This window comes from Lactuca virosa, chromosome 2 (assembly GCF_052849685.1).
Source record: "Lactuca virosa cultivar CGN04683 chromosome 2, Lactuca_virosa_CGN04683_v6, whole genome shotgun sequence".
In the NCBI taxonomy this organism is placed as follows: domain Eukaryota; kingdom Viridiplantae; phylum Streptophyta; class Magnoliopsida; order Asterales; family Asteraceae; genus Lactuca; species Lactuca virosa.
Window position 1 is genome coordinate 274087804 of NC_136427.1, and position 19784 is coordinate 274107587.

The 19784-nt window shown below is 39.4% G+C and overlaps 1 long non-coding RNA gene across 1 annotated transcript; it reads right to left on the reverse strand.

Moving 5' to 3' along the window:
* Nucleotides 1-5286: 5286 nt before the first annotated feature.
* LOC145161115 (uncharacterized) lies at nt 5287-18284 on the reverse strand. Its single transcript, XR_013738363.1, has 3 exons — nt 17077-18284; nt 5627-6523; nt 5287-5534 (listed from the first exon to the last, which is right to left on the reverse strand). It is a non-coding gene; the product is annotated as an uncharacterized LOC145161115 (long non-coding RNA).
* Nucleotides 18285-19784: the final 1500 nt, after the last annotated feature.

Here is a 19784-nt window from a genome sequence, read left to right on the forward strand (position 1 = left end):
GAATCAAGGAAGGCTGAGATGAATACAGGGAACTTGTGGCGTGTGAGATCCCTCGGGTTATGATGAGTATTCTGTTGATTGTTATGGTATATTTCCGAGTATGGTGACGCTACGTGGTATACCAGATGGCAGTTCTGGTGTCGATGAGGGATCAGGCTCAGGAGTCGGGCAGCTAGACGACCAAATTAGGGAGTTCATCTCCTCTGAGAGTACGCACAGTATCACCTATCAGATTCCTGTGATCTTCGGTATGATCAAGGAGGGCATTTTAGAGATTTGTGATGAGAGGTTGAGTGCATTCTGCACTGAGATAGAAGTCATGATAGGGGCGCGTATGTTGATGTGTCGAGAATTCAGAGATTAGGAAGCTCCAGGTTATCATGGGGGTTAGGGACCCCATTGCTAGTAGCAGATGGTTGGCAGATGTCGCCAACGCTTTTCGTTCCAGCCGTTGTCTCGAAAGGATACAAGATCCGACTTACTTCCTGTCTCCTGAAGGACAGAGCACACGATTGATAGGAAGAGGTTGGTAGTAAGTTGAGTAATGAAGCGGTTGAAGCTATGTCATGGGATATTTTTTCGACCAGATTCCGGGCGGAGCTGCCCCGACAAGTGAGGCGCAAAAGTTGGCGCAAGAGTTGTTGGATCTCCAGCAGACGACTAAGATTGTGACAGGGATCACTACCAAGTCGCGGGAGAGAGCTTACTTGGTACCGTAGTATGCAACAAATGAGGAAACAAAAAAGGTAAGGTATGAGGACATATTCAGAATGATAGCAGGGAGATCGTGAGTATCTCGGGGTGCGAGACCCTCAATGATATGACTTCCACATCACGAGAACGAGATATTTGAAGGGTTTTGAGCATTCCAACACTCCTATGGTGTACATGCAACCCTAGATGCCTTGGATCTATTTTTTCTCTATTATACATGCAAACTTTCAATTTTCCAAGGCATCATCCTAACTAGCATACTATGGAGTATATACACTACAAAAATCTAGTTAGATGACTTACCTTTGTTGTAGCTTTGAAACCTTAAGCCTTTAAGAGCCTAGCACCCCAAGTGTGATGCCTCAAATGCTTCACACAACACCACCAACAATGGAGGACTTGAGAAGAGATTGTCTTGCACACACAAAATCGGCTAGCCCTCTTGTATCTCACTTAAGTGCCGATTTTGGTATCCATGAGGTTTCTTATATAGTGTGACACAACTAGGGTTACACCATGCAAACCCTAATGTGCATGACTTTCCACATTCCTTAGGCTCCATGGGTTTTAACCTCCATGGAGTATCCATGGGTCACCACATGGGTTTAGCCCAACATAAAGAACTATGGATCATAACCCACTTTATAAGAATGAATGATTTACACAATCAATCCCCATATATTTAATTAGTCTCTTTTGATCACAAAATTAGTTCCAAACTAATTCTTGATCAATACTAATTAAATAATATGATTTCATATGAATATATTAGAACTTATAATATATTAATAAATCATAAATAACCTCTTCTCAATTGTCCATCCTTCAAATTGTTCTGGTGCCATGCAACCCAAATGGACCATGCTACTCTCGGGTCAAGTACATACCAATTATAGTTATGGGCTTAGACACTAAATCCAACAGTCTCTCACTTGGATAAGTCTAATAACTATAACTGCAAGTACAACTTAAAATACCAACTAGCAATCATAGCTCTTAAAAGCCTCTGTCGAACTGAGAAGCTCCGTTTTAGATAAGTGATCATATAATCCTTTGTTCTCAAGATATCAGCTGGACAAATACATGGAACAACGTCATACTCATTGTCCAGCAGTTTGTTTCCCGATTTCCAATTTGTTTAACATAGAACTTAATTGAACACATCAATTTAGTTCTGACCGGGCTCGACACATAAGTCAAAACAAAATCATCGAGAGGCCCAAGATATCGCTTTTAATCCTCCAAGGACTAAAAGGAGCATATAAAATTCAACTCATATGCTTGTACTAACTACTCATCAAATTGTACACAACAGCACGTTTTATAGCATCAAGTTACTGAAGCGGTTTCGTATTATCAATGCACAACCAACTCATAGTAAACAACTCATATCTCTTGGTTTGAAGACTTATATGATATTATCGTCTCACGATCACTCGAGATAAATTCCATGAAGTGATACAAGTGAGCGTGGGTTTAATCCAATACTCAGACCTTATGAGCACTCATGAATGCTGCAGCAAACTTTGCTATGTCTAATACAATTCAGACAAATCTACAAGCCAAATTCATGACAGTCTTGATTCAATACCAACTTCCAATGTATGATCGACTGAGGATAGTTTGAATAATATAATTATTCTGGAAGTCAAAACATGCAAAATGAAACAATAGTAAATGATTGACACAAGACAGTACCATACTAGTAAATAAAAAACACCTTTTATTTAAACATCAAATGTCAATTACATTTCAACTATTACAAGTTTCGAAAGCTATCTAATCATTAAAACTAATATCGTCCTTCAGCCCGATGCTCCTCGCATGTTGTAAGCGCTTAACCCTACTCAGTCCCTTCGTGAGGGGATTTGTTGGGTTCTCCTCTCACGATACCCTCTTTGCTATGAGGAGTCCTTCTTCTATTCAATGTCTTATGAAGTGATATTTTCTGTCGATATACCTGGATCTGCCATGATCCCTTGGTTCCTTGGCTAAGGCAACTGCACTCTCGCTGTCACAAAAAATCTCCATAGGCTCCTTTATAGTTGGTACAACTCCAAGGTCTCCAATGAAGTTCTTCAACCATATAGCCTCCTTCGCCGCCTCGCTTGCAACTATGTACTCTGATTTGCACGTTGAATCAACTAATGTCTCCTGCTTGGAACTTTTCCAAGTTATTGCTCCTCCATTCAGGGTAAAGACCCAACCCGACTGAGAGCGAAAATTATCTATGTCGGTCTAAAAGCTGGCGTCACTATTCCCCACCACTCTCAAGTCATCACTCCCACCGAGGGTAAGGACCCAGTCCTTAATCCTCCGCAGGTACTTGAGAATGTTCTTTACTGCAGTCCAGTGAGCCTTGCCAGGATTCTCTTGATATCTGCTGAACATGCTCAAAGCAAAGGCCACATCAGGGCGAGTACAAGTCATAGCATACATGATAGATCCAACCGCAGAAGCATATGGTATTCGACTCATCTCAGTTATCTCAGCCTCTGTACTCGGACTCTGAGCCTTGCTCAGTTTGGCATTGCTCTGGATCGGTTTGTCACCTTTCTTGGAATCCTGCATGTTGAATCTTTTCAACACCTTATCCAAGTAGGTGCTTTGACTAAGTCCAGTTAGTCTCTTACTCATGTCTCTCAATATCCTTATCCCCAGAATATAGGCAGCTTCTCCGAGGTCCTTCATAGCGAAACACTTCCCAAGCCAGGACTTAACCTCCTGCAAGGTTGGGATGTCATTTCCTATGAGTAGTATGTTATCCACATACAATACCAAAAAACTAACTATGCTCCCACTAGCCTTGACATATACACAGGACTCATCTTCGCTCCTCGAAAAGCCAAACTCTTTAACTTTCTCATCAAAACAAAGATTCCATCTGCGAGATGCTTGTTTCAATCTATAAATGGATTTCTCAAGCTTACACACTTTATTAGGGTACTCTGCATTGACAAAACCATCTGGCTGACTCACGTAAACATCCTCAGCCAATTTTCCATTAAGGAAATCGGTTTTGACATCTATTTGCCATATTTCATAATCATGAAATACAACTATGGCTAGCATAACCCTAATAGACTTAATCTTCGCTACTGGTGAGAAAGTCTCATCATAATCAACTCCCGGAGTTTGAGTAAAGCCCTTCGCAACCAGTCACGCCTTATAAGTGTGTACTTTCCCATCCATGTCAGTCTTCTTCTTGAAAATCCATTTGCACCCGACTGTCTTACGACCCGATACATTGTCAACCAAGTTCCAAACTTGATTGTCATACATGGACTGAATCTCGCTGTCCATCGCCTCTTTCCATTTAGAAGACTCGGGGCCTGCCATGGCTTCCTTGTAGTTGTTAGGTTCATCCAAATTTATTAGTGTGATATCACTGATAAATGTATCACCCTCAGATGTTATATGAAAACCATATAACACAGGTGGAACACTAACTCTACCGGAATGCCTCAGAGGTACAGACTCGTCAATCGGCTCAATAGGAGTTTCCTCCTCAGGTTGATCGCTAGTGTTTGAGGTTCCTTCACCGCTTGACTCTTTAAGTTCTTCAAGGTCAATTTCCCTCCCATTGTCTCCTTGGCCTATGAGCTCTCTCTCGCAAAAGACTCATCTCCTCGCAACGAAGACAACATTGTCACTCGGTCTATAGAAGAGATAACCAAAGGATTTTTGTGGGTAGCCGATGAAAATACACCGCTCACTATGAGGTTCGAGCTTGTCGTGAGTCTCACGCCTCACGAAAGCCTCGCAACCCCAAACCTTGAGGTGGTCTAACGAGGGAGCTTTCCATGTCCACATCTCGTGAGGTGTTTTGGCACCCTTCTTAGTTGGGACTAGATTAAGGATATGGGCGGCGGTCTCTAAGGTATACCCCCAGAATGAGATAGGTAACGAAGCTCGACTCATCATGGAACGAACCTTGTCCAACAAGGTTCGATTGCGCCTCTCAGCCACACCATTAAGCTGTGGTGTTCTAGGAGGCGTCAATTGTGAAACAATCCCACATTCCTTAAGATAGTCAATGAACTCGATACTAAGATACTCACCACCCCGATAGGATCGCAACATCTTTATCTTCCTGCCCAGCTGATTCTCCACTTCTTGTTTAAACTCTTTGAATTTCTCAAAGGTTTCTGACTTATGCTTGATTAAGTAGACATAGCCATATCTGCTGTAATCATCAGTAAAAGTCACATAGAAGCGGTTAACATCCCTTGTGGCGGTTCTAAAGGGCCCACACACATCGGTGTGTATGAGATCCAACAAACCTTCACCCCTTTCACAAGTACCAATGAAGGGTGATTTAGTCATCTTTCTAAGTAAACAAGATTCCCAAGTGTCATCCGACTTTAAGTCGAATGACTCCAAAATTCTAGCCTTTTGGAGTTGGCCTATGCGCTTCTTGTTGACATGTCCAAGTCGACAGTGCCATAAGCATGCTTTATCCAATTCATTGGAAGAATCGATATGCAACACATTATTTCCTAAGTTGTCTACAACATTCATAGTTTCATATACACCATTACAAGGTAATGCTTTAAAATAAAAAAAACACCATTATAATAAGCATTTATAGCACCAGTTTCATTATCAAATGAAAAACTATAACCTTGTTTGTACAAACCATGAAAGGAAATAATATTTCTCGCCATATCAGATGAGTAGCAACAATTATTCAAATCTATTTCCAACCCACTACTAAGCAATAAAGAGTAAACTCCAATCTTGGTGACAGGTGAAACCTTCCTATTACCCATGATCAAGTTTATCTTCCGGTGCTCCACATCCTCACTTCCTTTTAGGCCCTGCACATCAGAACAAATGTGAAATCCACAACCTGTGCCAAGAACCCAAGAGTTAGAATGTGATGAGTTTTTAGATAAAATAGTATAAATACCTGCATGGGCGGGTTTAAAGTTCCTATCCTTGACATCCTGCAAGTATTTGGGGCAGCTTCGCTTCTAGTTCCCTTTTTCATGATAGTAGAAACACTCTGCTTCCTTAGGAATGGAAGAAGGAGCAGCAGAACTAGCCTTGGTCCCACTTGAAGAGGATCCATCAAGAGACTTTCCCTTACGGCTCTTTGAGGGAGCCTTCCTCTTCTTCCCTTTCCCTTGTCCAATTGCCAGAACAACGGCATTTGCGGTAGGAGTAGAAACAACAATTTTACCTTTGAGACCACTTTCGACAGTCCTCAAAAGCCCTTGAAGTTTGCTAAGTGTGACATCCTCATTGTTCATATGATAGGTCATGCGGAACTGGTCATAACATGGAGGAAAGGAGTGTAGAATGATATCTATAGCCAGCTCCTCAAAAAAGTTCACATTCAACTTTAGCAATCGGTCCACAAACCTTTGCATTTTCTGCAAGTGGCCCGTGATGGGTTCACCATCCTTCATCTTAGTTGTTATCATGGAAGAGATGATTGCATACCTCTCTTGACGAGCACTCTGATGGTATCTTTCCATCAGGTCCTCATGCATCTAAAAAAGGTAGAAGTCCTCATAGGACTTTTGGAGTTCAGTTGTCATGGTGGCCAACATGATACAAGACACCTTGGTGACATCTTCTCATGAGTCCTACACTCAGCGATCTCCTTAGGAGTAGCAGAAGACTCATCGATTTCCATAAGCTCCTTGTCAAGGACATATTCCTTGTCCTCATAGCGAGTGACCATCCTGATGTTCCTAATCCAATCATTGAAGTTGGAACCATCGAAGATGACTCTCCCACACAAGTTCATGAGAGAAAAGGAGCCAGTAGGGTTTGAGCCAGAAGCAGTGTTGGAAGACATCTGAAAAGAAACAAAGACAAAGTTTAGATTAGACAAAGAGTCCTCAATATAACACCCAAAATGAAATATTAAGGCTAGGACCCAACACAATATTTTACAAATTAGAAGCGGGATGTTGTAATCTAACTTGCAAAATATTTGAAGGTAGGTAAATGACGATTTACCAATTTCCACCATGAAAAACGAAATTGTTATTAAGTTTTAATTGGATTGAAATTCCTAGATCCTCTGACATTCATTGAACAATTCAATGACATGTTTAAATCTCGATTATGCCCTTCAGGTTTGTGACTGGGATACCGAGGATCACAAACAAGGTGTGAATAACCATGCAAAATATGCTTGGTACTCTCGACTTTATCACCCATTCAATGTGCCGGTTAACCACACACGCTCCATTGATCTTATGATAAACATTGAGCCACCCTTTACCACCCTTACTAGTCCAAGTTAATGTGCCGGTTAACCACACACGCTCCATTAACGACTTGGCAAGGTGCAAAGTGCAATTTTCATGGATTAACATCAATTTCACATTTTCCTAAAGTAACTAAGATTGGGAATTTATAAAAGGTTTAGTTACTTTATTACTATCATTATACTTAATGAGAATTATAGTCCTATCCTACCCGTTCGGCTAATGACCCTCCACTAGTCAAGGAAGCGGTGGGTGAGAGTGGACACCCATTAAACTGCCATTTTATAGGCAGTACGTTATACCCCCTTATAGACCGGTTTCATGAATGAGGCCTACTAACAGTAAGACTGACTTGATCTTATATATATATCTATATATCTATATATATATATATATATATATATATATATATATATTATTAAACTTATAATACTATAAAGTATAATGGTTGAATTTTAAACTTTTAAAATTCTAAGGTTTGGAATTAAAGTATGCAAAAGTGTAACTTTACAAATTCCAAAACTTGAGGGAAAGTTTTGAAACATGTCAAAACTTTTCATTTCCATAACATATGAGTTTAATGATCTCTTAAAAGAAAAATCTTTCATCTTCCATAACTTGAGGACAAGTTATGGAGTCCATTAAAAGCATTTAACCAATTATTTTAATTAACACAATAATCAAATAATTCATACATGATTCAATTAAACTCATATGAACAAGATAATTCATATCAAACAAATTTCATGAAATTAGCCTAATCATATAAACTAATACAAAACATGAAACTTTGACAATTATCTTTGAAATTGGATAAGCACAATCATTACCACATCAAAAACAGGATTATTTGTTCAAAAACAGTTTACGGTAATGATTCTAGTCCAATTTTGGCTTTAAAACTCGAAATTCTGCATTCTGGAGCACCAACTCGTCGAGTGCATGAACTGACTCGGCGAGTTGGTTAGTTTTTAGGGTGGACTCGGCGAGTCTGTCAGTGGACTCAGCGAGTTCACTATCCAGAAAGCAGAAAATCGATTTTTCCAAGCTTTGAAAACAAGTAGCATCAAGTATAATGGAAAACAAACCTGGCTCGGATACCACTGAAGGGTTTTGAGCATTCTAACACTGCTATGGTGTACATGCAACCCTAGATGCCTTGGATCTATGTTTTCTCTATTATACATGCAAACTTTCAATTTTCCAAGGCATCATCCTAACTAGCATACTATGGAGTATATACACTACAAAAATCTAGTTAGATGACTTACCTTTGTTGTAGCTTTGAAACCTTAAGCCTTTAAGAGCCTAGCACCCCAAGTGTGATGCCTCAAATGCTTCACACAACACCACCAACAATGGAGGACTTGAGAAGAGATTGTCTTGCACACACAAAATCGGCTAGCCCTCTTGTATCTCACTTAAGTGCCGATTTTGGTAGCCATAAGGTTTCTTATATAGTGTGATACAACTAGGGTTACACTATGCAAACCCTAATGTGCATGACTTTCCACATTCCTTAGGCTCCATGGTTTTTAACCTCCATGGAGTATCCATGGGTCACCACATGGGTTTAGCCCAACATAAAGAACTATGGATCATGAGCTCACTTTATAAGAATGAATGATTTACACAATCAATCCCCATATATTTAATTAGTCTCTTTTGATCACAAAATTAATTCCAAACTAAATCTTGATCAATACTAATTAAATAATATGATTTCATATTAATATATTAGAACTTATAATATATTAATAAATCATAGATAAGCTCTTCTCAATTGTCCATCCTTCAAATTGTTTTGGTGCCATGCAACCCAAATGAACCATGCTACTCTCGGGTCAAGTACATAGCAATTATAGTTATGGGCTTAGAACTAAATCCAACAATATTGAATTGGAGCACATTGGGAAGAGGGAACCAGATCAGTGCTTATATTGAAGCGTCTCAGGAGGAGACCCAAGTTAGAAACCCTAATTAGGGTTTAGAAAACCCTAATTTTGGGTTTGTTGGTTTGGACCTATCGGGACCCGCGTTATGGGCCATTGGAATTGAAATTTGAATTATGCCTAATTACACTGTATGATTGACATAGTAGATTGATGGACTTAATGGATTAAGTCCTTAATGGGTTAAGTGTTTCTAATTAACCCTAATTGTCATTTCATGTGAAAACCCTAATTGTGTTGGGTTTTGAGTAAGGCCTTTCTGTCGGGCCTAGATGTGTGGACTCTTGATGGGCCAACTATTAACAAGTATATGAAGTAGAATACTTGGATTGGGCTTTAGGATAAGGCCCATTGGACAGGTTTGGGCCTAATTGGGCCATAGATGGGCCATAACTGGGCCTTGATGATTATGAGTTAGTGGACCATTGGATTGCCAAGTGTTCGGACTAGAATAAATGGTTGGGCCTCAAGGTAAGACCATGTGAGGGGTTTGGGCCCAATTTGGAAAATTGGGCCATAGTTGGGCCTTGGTTGATTATTTGACTTTTGGGCATTCAGAGTATGAGTTTGGGCCTTAATCTTGGACCAAGCTAGGTTAGGGGTAAAATGGTCCTTTTACCCTAAGTGGGAATTTTAGAGTTATGTATTAGAAGCACAAATAGTTAATTGGGTTTTGTTTTGATGTTGACAGCATGGAGATCTGTCAGCCACCAGCCCGGGATTTATTCGTGGGACTTCAGCAGTGCGATGTGAGTTTCCTTCAGTAGGAACGGGTCTAAGGCACCAAGGTCGTCCTGTATATGTGATATGTTAACAACTGAGTGTGGGTGGGGCCCAAATCTCATTATTCTCAGAGTATAGATATCAGTCAAATTGTTGGATTGCTACACTTGTTGTCTATGTGATACTTGTATGTGTTGTTTATGTATGTGAGTGTGTGCGGGGCCCGTATCTCATTATTATTCGAGTGTGGGCGGGGCCCGAATCTCATAGTAGTCGAGTGTGGGCGGGGCCCGAATCTCGTAGTATTATTTGAGTATATATATATATATATATGTGACTGCTTATTAGGAATAAATATACTTGTTGTCAGTGTGATACTTGTATGCATGTTAGTAGCGGAGTGTGGGCGAGACCCGAATCTCCTAGACAGCAGAGTGTGGGCGGGGCCCGAGTCTCCTAGACAGCGGAGTGTGGGCGGGGCCTGGTTTAATCTCAGCTCTCCTTGATTCGAGTACGGATCCTCTACTTTCAGTAGTATGGGCCCATACTACCTTCTACATCTATCCGTACTTTCTTCAAGGATTGCTTTGACCTCATCAAGTCCCTTTCACTACTATTGTTCTCCGTGCTAATCTCATCCTAGGCTTACTCTAGGGAAATCTCTGACCCACTCTCCACCATCAGCTGCATAAGAAGTCCCTGCTATCTCTCCCTAACTAGCTCACGAATACCATTACATATTACTAAGACCAGATAATTCTTCGAATGAGAAGTCCTACCCTACAACGGTTAGACTCAAACAAGAGCTGCGAAATAGGGCTAAACCTAACCTTCTGAAATTATTTAGTCATCGTAATATGTAACTTAACGTATTCGTTTACTAGCTAATTAAAGATAACTAGGACTCCAAAAAGCACAAAGCAAGCATAATTCGGGCATTGAGTAACCAAAACCAAGCATATCCTAATCAGGCCATCATATCACTGACTAATCAGTACTATCATGCAGTTCAATAAGCACATACAACAGGCACATAAGGCATCTTCCTAGATCCTTAGCCCTAATCATGTAATTCTTATACACATACATTAGGTATATAAGGCATCCTACCTAGATCCTTAGCCCTATTCTAACATGCAATTCTCATAATCATATCATATATCGTAGCAAACATGTATGGTATCTTGGGGAAACTTACTTGAGCTCGGCCGATAGCACACATCACACTCCTTGTTCTTTCTCAAAAACCCTTAATTTTAATTTTTAGAAAAATTGTTTTCATTGTAAAAATTTCTAAAACCCTCGATTTGAGTCCAGACATCCCCCGAAGGTGTGTCCGAATCCCTCAAACCAAGGCTCTGATACCAACTTGTAACATCCCAAAATTCAAGACCAAAAATTTCATTTTTTATTTATTAATTATAAAACCATTTGTCTAAAAACATCCATAGTATCAACTCATATCAAAACTAATGTATCAATAGTCAAAACATGTCATGATAAAACAACATTAGAGTATAACTCCCAAAGATCTCATGTGCGGAAAATGTAGTGTGATGCGCTGCGATCATGTCGGCTCCTTTCCCTTCGAAGAGGAAGTACCAGAAACAAAAAATGAAAACTGTAAGCACAAAGCTTAGTGAGTTCCCCCATCATACCACATACCATATAATAACATACTGCCTAGCATATTCGAGTGCTGGCCTACCCCTTCGATCTCTTTCAACCGGTAACTGCCTAGCATATCAGGGTGTTGGCCTACCCATTCGGTCTCTTTCAACGGGGTAACTGCCTAGCATATCTGGGTGCTAGCCTACCCCTTCGGTCTCTTTCAACCGGTAACAGTGACTATTTCACCACTATTACTAACACATATCATCCTAGTACATAAACACATAAGTCACATACTGCCTAGCATATCTGGGTGCTGGCCTACCCCTTTGGTCCTTTCGACTGGTAACGGGGTCTATTCCACCCCTCCTACCACTATCACATAATAACATAGCATACTAGCACATAAAGCATAACAGATAGTGGCATACTAGACAATTATCACAAAGACAATCATCTTTATTATAGACAGCTACTAGTGGGCCAACATTGGTGCCTTCGACCCACTTCTACTGGAAGTTAACTCACCTCAAATGTTGTAAAGTAGCTGAACAGTCATCGGCTCTGAAATCAACCCCACTCAAACTCCTACACATAAAATATTTTCTTTTATTACCCTTTCATACTCATGACCCCTTAAGGGTCAACTTTGGTCAAAGTCAAAGTCAACATTATGGTCAAAGTCAACATTCCAAGTTGACTCAACTCGCCGAGTTGGCCCTTCAACTCGCCGAGTTCCATAAATCATAAAACCCTGAAATCGCGACCCAACTCATCGAGTTCTTTCATGAACTCGTCGAGTTCCTCCCTATCAACAGAATCGGGACTTCTCCAATCAACCCGTCGAGTCCATCCTTGAACTCGTCGAGTTCTTCAGTCTGTTAAGCTTTCTTAATGTATTAAGCCATTATTCTTTGAATCTAAGTCCCGTATTCCAAATCTGGGTCGAATACACATCTAAGAGGGTAAAGTTTACGACTTTACCCACTAAGACCTATCCTATAAGAAATGAGCTCTAACCCTAACTCAAAATGGCTTAGATCCGACTCCAAAAGCCATCAAAACTTCAAGATAAGCCAAAGGGTCATAGATGTGGACTCTAGGGACAGTTTGGTCACGTAAAGTTCCTATCTTTACTTGCATGCATGGTCCACTTGGTTCAAAAGGCCAAAAAGATGGTCTACAAGTTGCATGTGACCTCCATGGCCATAACGTTGGCACCTTTATGCCATGAAGTCCCATAAATACCCTAGATCTGAAGGGTTTTCCCACATTGGACGTCCAAGTCCCCAAAACTAACATACTCAGATCAAAACATGGAGAGAACATCCTAAAACTAGATCTAAACATACTATAGAAAAGATAGGAGCTTTATACCTTAGATGAACTAGAAATGAAGCTCAACTTTTGGATCTACTATCCTCCTACACATCCTTGCTCCTTCTTCAAGTATCTTCTTCTTCAAAATCACAAAGAATGCACAAAAATGGCTCAAAACTCTCAAAAGTGAATTAGGGTTTCGTAGCTAGGGTTTGGGACAATGGAGGCTGTAAATGAGGCCAGCTTATAGTGGTTAAGGTGTTTAAATAGAGTGCAAAACCCTAAAAATTAGGGTTTCATTATGCCAGTCCTACTCGGTAAGTAGACTTCTTAACCCGCGTCCCAATCCATCTCTACTCAATGAGTTTGTGGCCTCCAACTCGTCGAGTTTCTATACAAAAATGAATAAATTATGAATTAAATACATACCACGATCGGGCGTTACAAAGTTCACGAATATACTTATGTTGATGAATGACCATTCCTCCATTGGTTTTATTGAACTCTAACCTCAGAAAATACCCAATGCTTCCCAAATCCTTTGTTAGAAATGTGTCATTTAAAAACTTCTCTAGTGATGTTATTTCAACAAGATTATCATCCGTGATCAGAATATCATCCACATATACAACAATGATAACAATTGAATTGCTATCTTTCTTTAAGACCAATGAATAATCGTTTGGAGAATGATGATAACCTCTTGATTGTAGAGCATTTATCAATTTAGCATACCATTGTCTTGATGTATGTTTTAACCCATACATGGATTTGTTGAGTTTACAAACCAACGAAGGTGAATCAATTGTTAATCTAATAGGCACTTTCTTGTAAACATCTTCGTGCAAGTCACCATGAAAAATGCATTGTTTACATCGAATTGTTGAATTTGCTATCCATTTTTCACCGCAACAGAAACAATACACCTAATGGTATTAAATTTCACCAATGGAGAGAAAGTTTCATGGTAGTTCACCCTTTCCTTTTGAGTAAAGCCATTTTGCTACTAGGCGTGCCTTATACCTCTCAATAGAACCATTAGCTTTGAACTTTATTTTGTATACCCATCTGTATGAGATTGGTTTCTTTCCTTTAGTTAGCTTAAAAACAGTCCACGTATTCCCAATCGAGTGTATTGATAGTCGTCCTCAACGTTTTAATATATAGTAGAATAAATAAAGATTGTATGTCAGCCCACAACCGAACTATGACACTACACTACAACACTAGCTCCATAATCGAGTGTACTGATGTAACGCCTGGTTCCTGGTATGCATTTAACTCATTAATGTATTTATTTTGAAAAGGTAACTCGACGAGTTGGTGGCCCTAACTCGTCGAGTAGAGGACAGATTATACGCGGGGTTCAAGCTACCTACTCGACGAGTCAAGAGCCCTCGACTCGGAGAGTAGAGCGGTCAAAGTGAAACCCTAATTTCGGGGTTTTGCACCCTATTTAAGCTCCTTAACCCCCACCCCTTGGCCTCATTTCCAGCCTCCATGTCCTAAACCCTAATCCACGAAACCCTAGAGCTTTATTTGAGAGTGTTAGCTATTTTGAGTGATCTTTGTGTACTTTTGAAGCTTGTGGAAGAAGAAGAAGATAGATGGCTCTAGAAGGGAAGAGTAGATTTAGAAACTACACACCATTTGCTACATTTTTGGTAATCAAGTTTCTATCTTGGTTATTAGTTCATTAGATCTCTTTATGTCCATCTTTATGAGGGTTTTTGGCCCAAGAATGATAGCTTTTGGAGAATGATCGACTCAAGTGGGTATTCTTCCAGATCTAGGACTTAGAGGGGCTGATATGACATAAAGGTGCAAACTTTATGCCATTGGAGCCCCCATGCAAGCCATGGAGTGTCATATTGGCCTTTTTAGTCCCAAAAGGCCATGCATGTGGAAAAAGGTGGGAACTTTACGTGTCCAAGTAGTGTTAGGGGTTTAGATATGAGGTTGTAAGCTTTAGTTGGGTGTATGGATGACATAAGGACCAAGTTCTAGGTCCCAAGGAATTAAGGTTTGAGCTAAACCCTTTAAGAATAGGTATTAATGGGTAAAGTTAGAAACTTTACCCTTAAAAGGACATTTTAAGGGTTTTTGCGAAGTATGAAGCTTGGATCTGAAGTATAGGGCTTAATCCATTAAGATAGCCCAAACAGACAGGGGAACTCGGCGAGTCCAGAAAGGGACTCGACGAGTTGACTCAGGTTGTCCCGATCCTATGCCAGGTAGAGCTCGACGAGTCTGTGAAGGGACTCGACGAGTTGAATCGGTTGATCACGAGTCTGAATAGTATATGAACTCGTCGAGTTAGAAGGTAACTCGAAGAGTTGAGTCGACTAGGAGTTGACCTTGACTTTGACTTTGACCAGGACGTTGACTTTGACCAGGGGTAAAATGGTCATTTTACCCTAAGAAGGATTATCATATTTTGATTAAGTGTTATTGTGAAATTGATAGCCGGGGAGTCGTTGGAGCAGCCTTCAGACACGAGATTTCACAGCTAGCATACGAGGTGAGTTTCCTCCAGTAGGAACGGGTCTAAGGCACCAAGGCCGGCCCGTTTAGTTAGTAGTAGTTCCGGACTACGGTCCGATTTCGGGCGGGGCCCGATGTAGGTTTATATGCTTTTCCGGATTTTGATCTGATGTCGGGGCGGTCCCGAGGAATGCTTGTATGCTTGATGTCATTGTGATTCTTGCATGTGTTGTACATGTATGTTTTCGGACTTCGGTTCGATGCCAGGGCGATCCCGAGGAATGTTAGTATGCTTCCGGATTACGGTACGATGCTGGGGGTGGGGGAGGAATGTTTAAATGTTAATGATATATGCTTAGGTTTATGTTTATTATTTGATTGTGTGCACATGTATTCCGAGATGTGCTCGATGTCGGGCGGGGCCCGATGCCGAATAAGGTTCGATGCTGGGCGGGGCCCGATGCCGGGAAAGCCGATGTCGAGCCTAACTCGATGTAGCAGGGGCGGGGCCCAAGATATGTTTATGTGATGTGTGTATGGTATGTGGTAATTGGGGAGACTCACTAAGCTTCGTGCTTACAGTTTTCAGTTTTGGTTTCAGGTACTTCCACTAGCAAGGGGAAGAGCTCAGGATGACTGCATGGCACATACCACAGTTTTTGGCCTGGGAGGAATTACTCTGATTTTGACATATGATTTGTTACATTCACAGATATTATGATATTTTGAGATACATGGTTTATGACTTTTATCTGATGGATGATATTGATGGTTTTTACTAATGAATAAAAACAAAAATTTTGGGCTATATTTTTGGGATGTTGTAACTGATAGTCATTCTCAACGTTTTAATATGTAATGGAATAAATAAAACTGAATTTCAATGCCTATATCATCTCGTGAGACGACGGTTGTAGCTAGCAACTCCAGGCGGCCGGTCGAACCATATAAGTCCAATAATATGAATCTTATACCTATCGTTCTTCGTTCCTCATGGATTAACAGTTATAAAAATAGAGGGTTTTCACCAAGACACACAGTCTTAGTAAACCCAACAACATAGCCCAAATGTCTTAGGAAACGAAACTAACTCATATGGATTTAGAAACAACGTGGCACCTACAGGGAGACCCTGGAGTGTTGGATCCTAACAATGTGTCTAGGCATCCTAGTCCTAAACCTCCCGTTATAAGATTGTTGAATACTTATAATTTTTTTGTTCTGGAATAATCTTTGATTGGAGTCTTTTAGTATTTAAGATTCATAAGACTTAAAGGATTTCCAAATTTTGCTGTCTCTTATGACGAAATTTGGCAGCATAACGAATGCCTTTATAAAAATTTTCAGGTTTCAACCAATGTGAAACCAACAATTTCCATGATATTTATAATTCACGTGGTCAATACAGTACAATATTTCGCAAATAATGACTCTTAAGTCTTTAAGTCGATCATGTTATTTATTGCAATAGAAACTCATAACTTAGTAAAAAATGAGTTATATTTTTATAATTAATATAAAAATATATTAATAAATTTTACATTCATTTTTACATAACTTATATATATTAAAAGTTTTCCGGTAACCTTAATTGTTAATCATAAGATTTCATAAATTTGACTTTTCTACCAAATATGACAATCTACTTTCATTTTATACGCGGATAATATTTTTGGTCATATTATATCTTTTCATGCTTCCATGAAATACTTTAACTTATAAATATAAAATCATCATTTTTGTGACTTATAATATCAACTTGTGTTATTATAGCAATTTACTTAAAATCTTGTGATTTTTCTTAATAATTATATTTATATTTCACGTAAAGTATAAATATATCCTCTTTTAATAATCTACTTTAACTTAATAGTTTTATTGGTGATTTATCACATTTTTAGATTGCTATTTCATAAACTTTTGACCAATAATAAAGTGTGATGTTATTTTGTATATAAAACTTGAAAATCATCAAAACTTTAATAGACACGCATGTATATTCCCCCAAATATGAAAACCGTAAAAGAGGGGCCGTAGAAACTCACCCTTGAAGTTTGAGCTCGATCTAGGTTCGTTTCGTGAAGCTTGACATGAGAACCCGCAAATTAACCATTCTTGAACCTTGAAACACTTTCGGGACTATTTTCTAACATTTTACACAAAAAGGATGGTTTTTGTAATGATTTAAATCAAAAGGGTTGTTTTTAATCTTATAAAATAGATATAAGGCTGATTTGGTTATAATCTAAACAAATGGGGTCTGATTTGTAAGTACTTGAACAAATGGGATAGGTTTTGATTGATTAATACAACCGAAGGGCTGTTTGGTTAAATTAGTACAAAAGTGGGGGCTGATCTAAAATAACTTGAACCAATGGGCTGATGTTTATCAATTAATAGAAGTGAGGGACTGCTTTTGGTCTTATAATACAAATGAAGGGCTGAATTGGTCCAGCACACAAACACAAACGAAATGGGGTTTCTTTATCATCTGATCGATGAAGAAATACTATCGAAGGCAGCAGAAGAACGAACTCGGTGAGGAGGGGTAGAGAGGTTGATCTCCGACAACCCTTTTGTGGGTTTGATTATCGTCACCGGCAACAGCAACCAAGGGGAAGAAGAACGGAATCGAAATTTAACATTTAGGAAGGTTTAGACTTTAGTAGCTCCGATCGGCAGGAAAAAAGAAGAAGAAGAAGATGGTTTTCTAGTGGCTGTCGCTGTTGTCTGCGGCGGTGAGGGTGCTGCTTCGGCGGCTCCCTTGTTGTTTCTTCCTTTAGTCGCCGGTTTTAAACACAAAATGGAAGGAGAATGGTTGGATCGACATGAAAAGGAAGCAGCAATGAGTAGGGGAGAGACCGATCTCTGGCGCACCTTCAGCTTCGATTGGTCATCGTCTTCGTCTGATCAGTAAGGAAAACGAACAGGAGCGGTTAAAAGACTGGTCGCCGATGGATAGCAACAGTCTTCGATCGAGGGGGTATTTGGGTGGTGTTTCTCAGCAACTCAATGGGGTGTTTGGTTGTTCGATGTCGATGGGAAAACAAGGAGAGGGGCTATTTCCCTTATTCCGGTGATCGAAGGACCACCCACCTCTGGTGGGTGTGTCTTGGCAGTTCAATGAAGAAGAAATGGGGGAGAGATAAGGGTAGAATGAGAGAGTGAAAAAAAATGTGATGACTTTCTTTTTCAGCAATCCTCTATTATTAAAAGGATTATTAGAAGTGCTATGGTGACTTTTGGGTGATATTTTTGGGTAATAAATTTGTATAATATATTTCGTGATATAAATTTCTAAAAGTTCCTGTTTATTGTTCCGTTCAAGGTGATTTCAAAAATATAGAAGAAATTCAATTCCGGTATACGGAACTCCGAAAAATGACGTTTAAAGTTTCGTGATTAATTTGATCTAATTCGACAAATTTTACAAATCTGATTTTGGCCAAAATTAAAAATGTCATAAAAATGAAATAAAGTAATAGACCATAGTCTGAGTTCAAAAACGTGCTCACTAACATTTTACGAGGTTCGTAGTTATCCCAAATGAAGCAGTGCATAGTTCGTTTCAGAAAAAATCAGATAAATACTGATTTTATGACTTGGAAGAGACGTAATTTCCCCATTCGATCTCTGTTTTCGACGTTCTTTATATCTACGAAAATCAGGAGAACATAATCTTTTCTAATTTGTCATAAATTAGTCCTAGGTATACTTGATGCAACAAATTATTTTAAATGTCACAACTAGAATTAATTTTTGGTGATTTTCAATTCGATCATCAACGGTAAACGGTTTGTTGAGCAGTTTAAGACATTCTGAAAGTAATTATGAATATAATATTTTTAATATACATTATAAACATGAAATTACACACATTTGGTCTTTAATACATAGCGGTTTGACCGCCAAAATCTGACAAATTGTTATAAATTCCACTAGCTCAACACTCCTATCTTCATTTGTCTGACAGTGAAAATTATCTTATGTTTGTTGTTGCAGTCACAACTGTTGAATACCTTCTCCATTTCGGAGATCCAGTTCATAACTTGTATAGGCGTGGGGTTTTCAGATAGGGTGGGTGGTTTGGCTGCCAAAAATTCCTTATACTTGCAACCATTTTCTTTATTTCGTTCCTCAGGGTCATCTCTCCTAATCAGTTGAGGTTCCGCTCGACTAACAGTCCTTCTGTAGTTTCCCATCTCCGACTGTTCTTCATTCAGTTCAGGTTACACAACACGCACAGTAGGTTCATCCCTATTATGTTGAAGTAGACGTCTTGTCTCTTCCACCTGACAATCCAACACCGCTTGTATCATTACCAACGTGATAGGTTCAGGTGCAAGGGAAACGACTGATGCATGCCCAACCACATGTTACTCAGGATGTTGGTTCCCGTTTGCGTTTCCTAATCCGCTGTGTGTTCTTCCCATGACGTTCTATACACCAAAGCATACGTTCAGTGTACATTGACGAGAAATAAGATATGGAAAGCTATATGATAGACTTATAAATCTCCTTATTACTCCAAAAGTTATATGCCAATTCTAATATCGTAGTTAAATGTTTAGAAACCTAAACACATAAAATTTCCCTATGCGGACGACAATAGACCATAGATCCGATCAAATAATAGCATCAAAGTGTATAAAGTATCAAAGCAATTTAGGCATCTTCCCTAAAATAAGCTAGTGCTCGTGTCTATTCAGGCATGCTTCTTAAATATAGCAGACACGCATCTCACAATCATCGC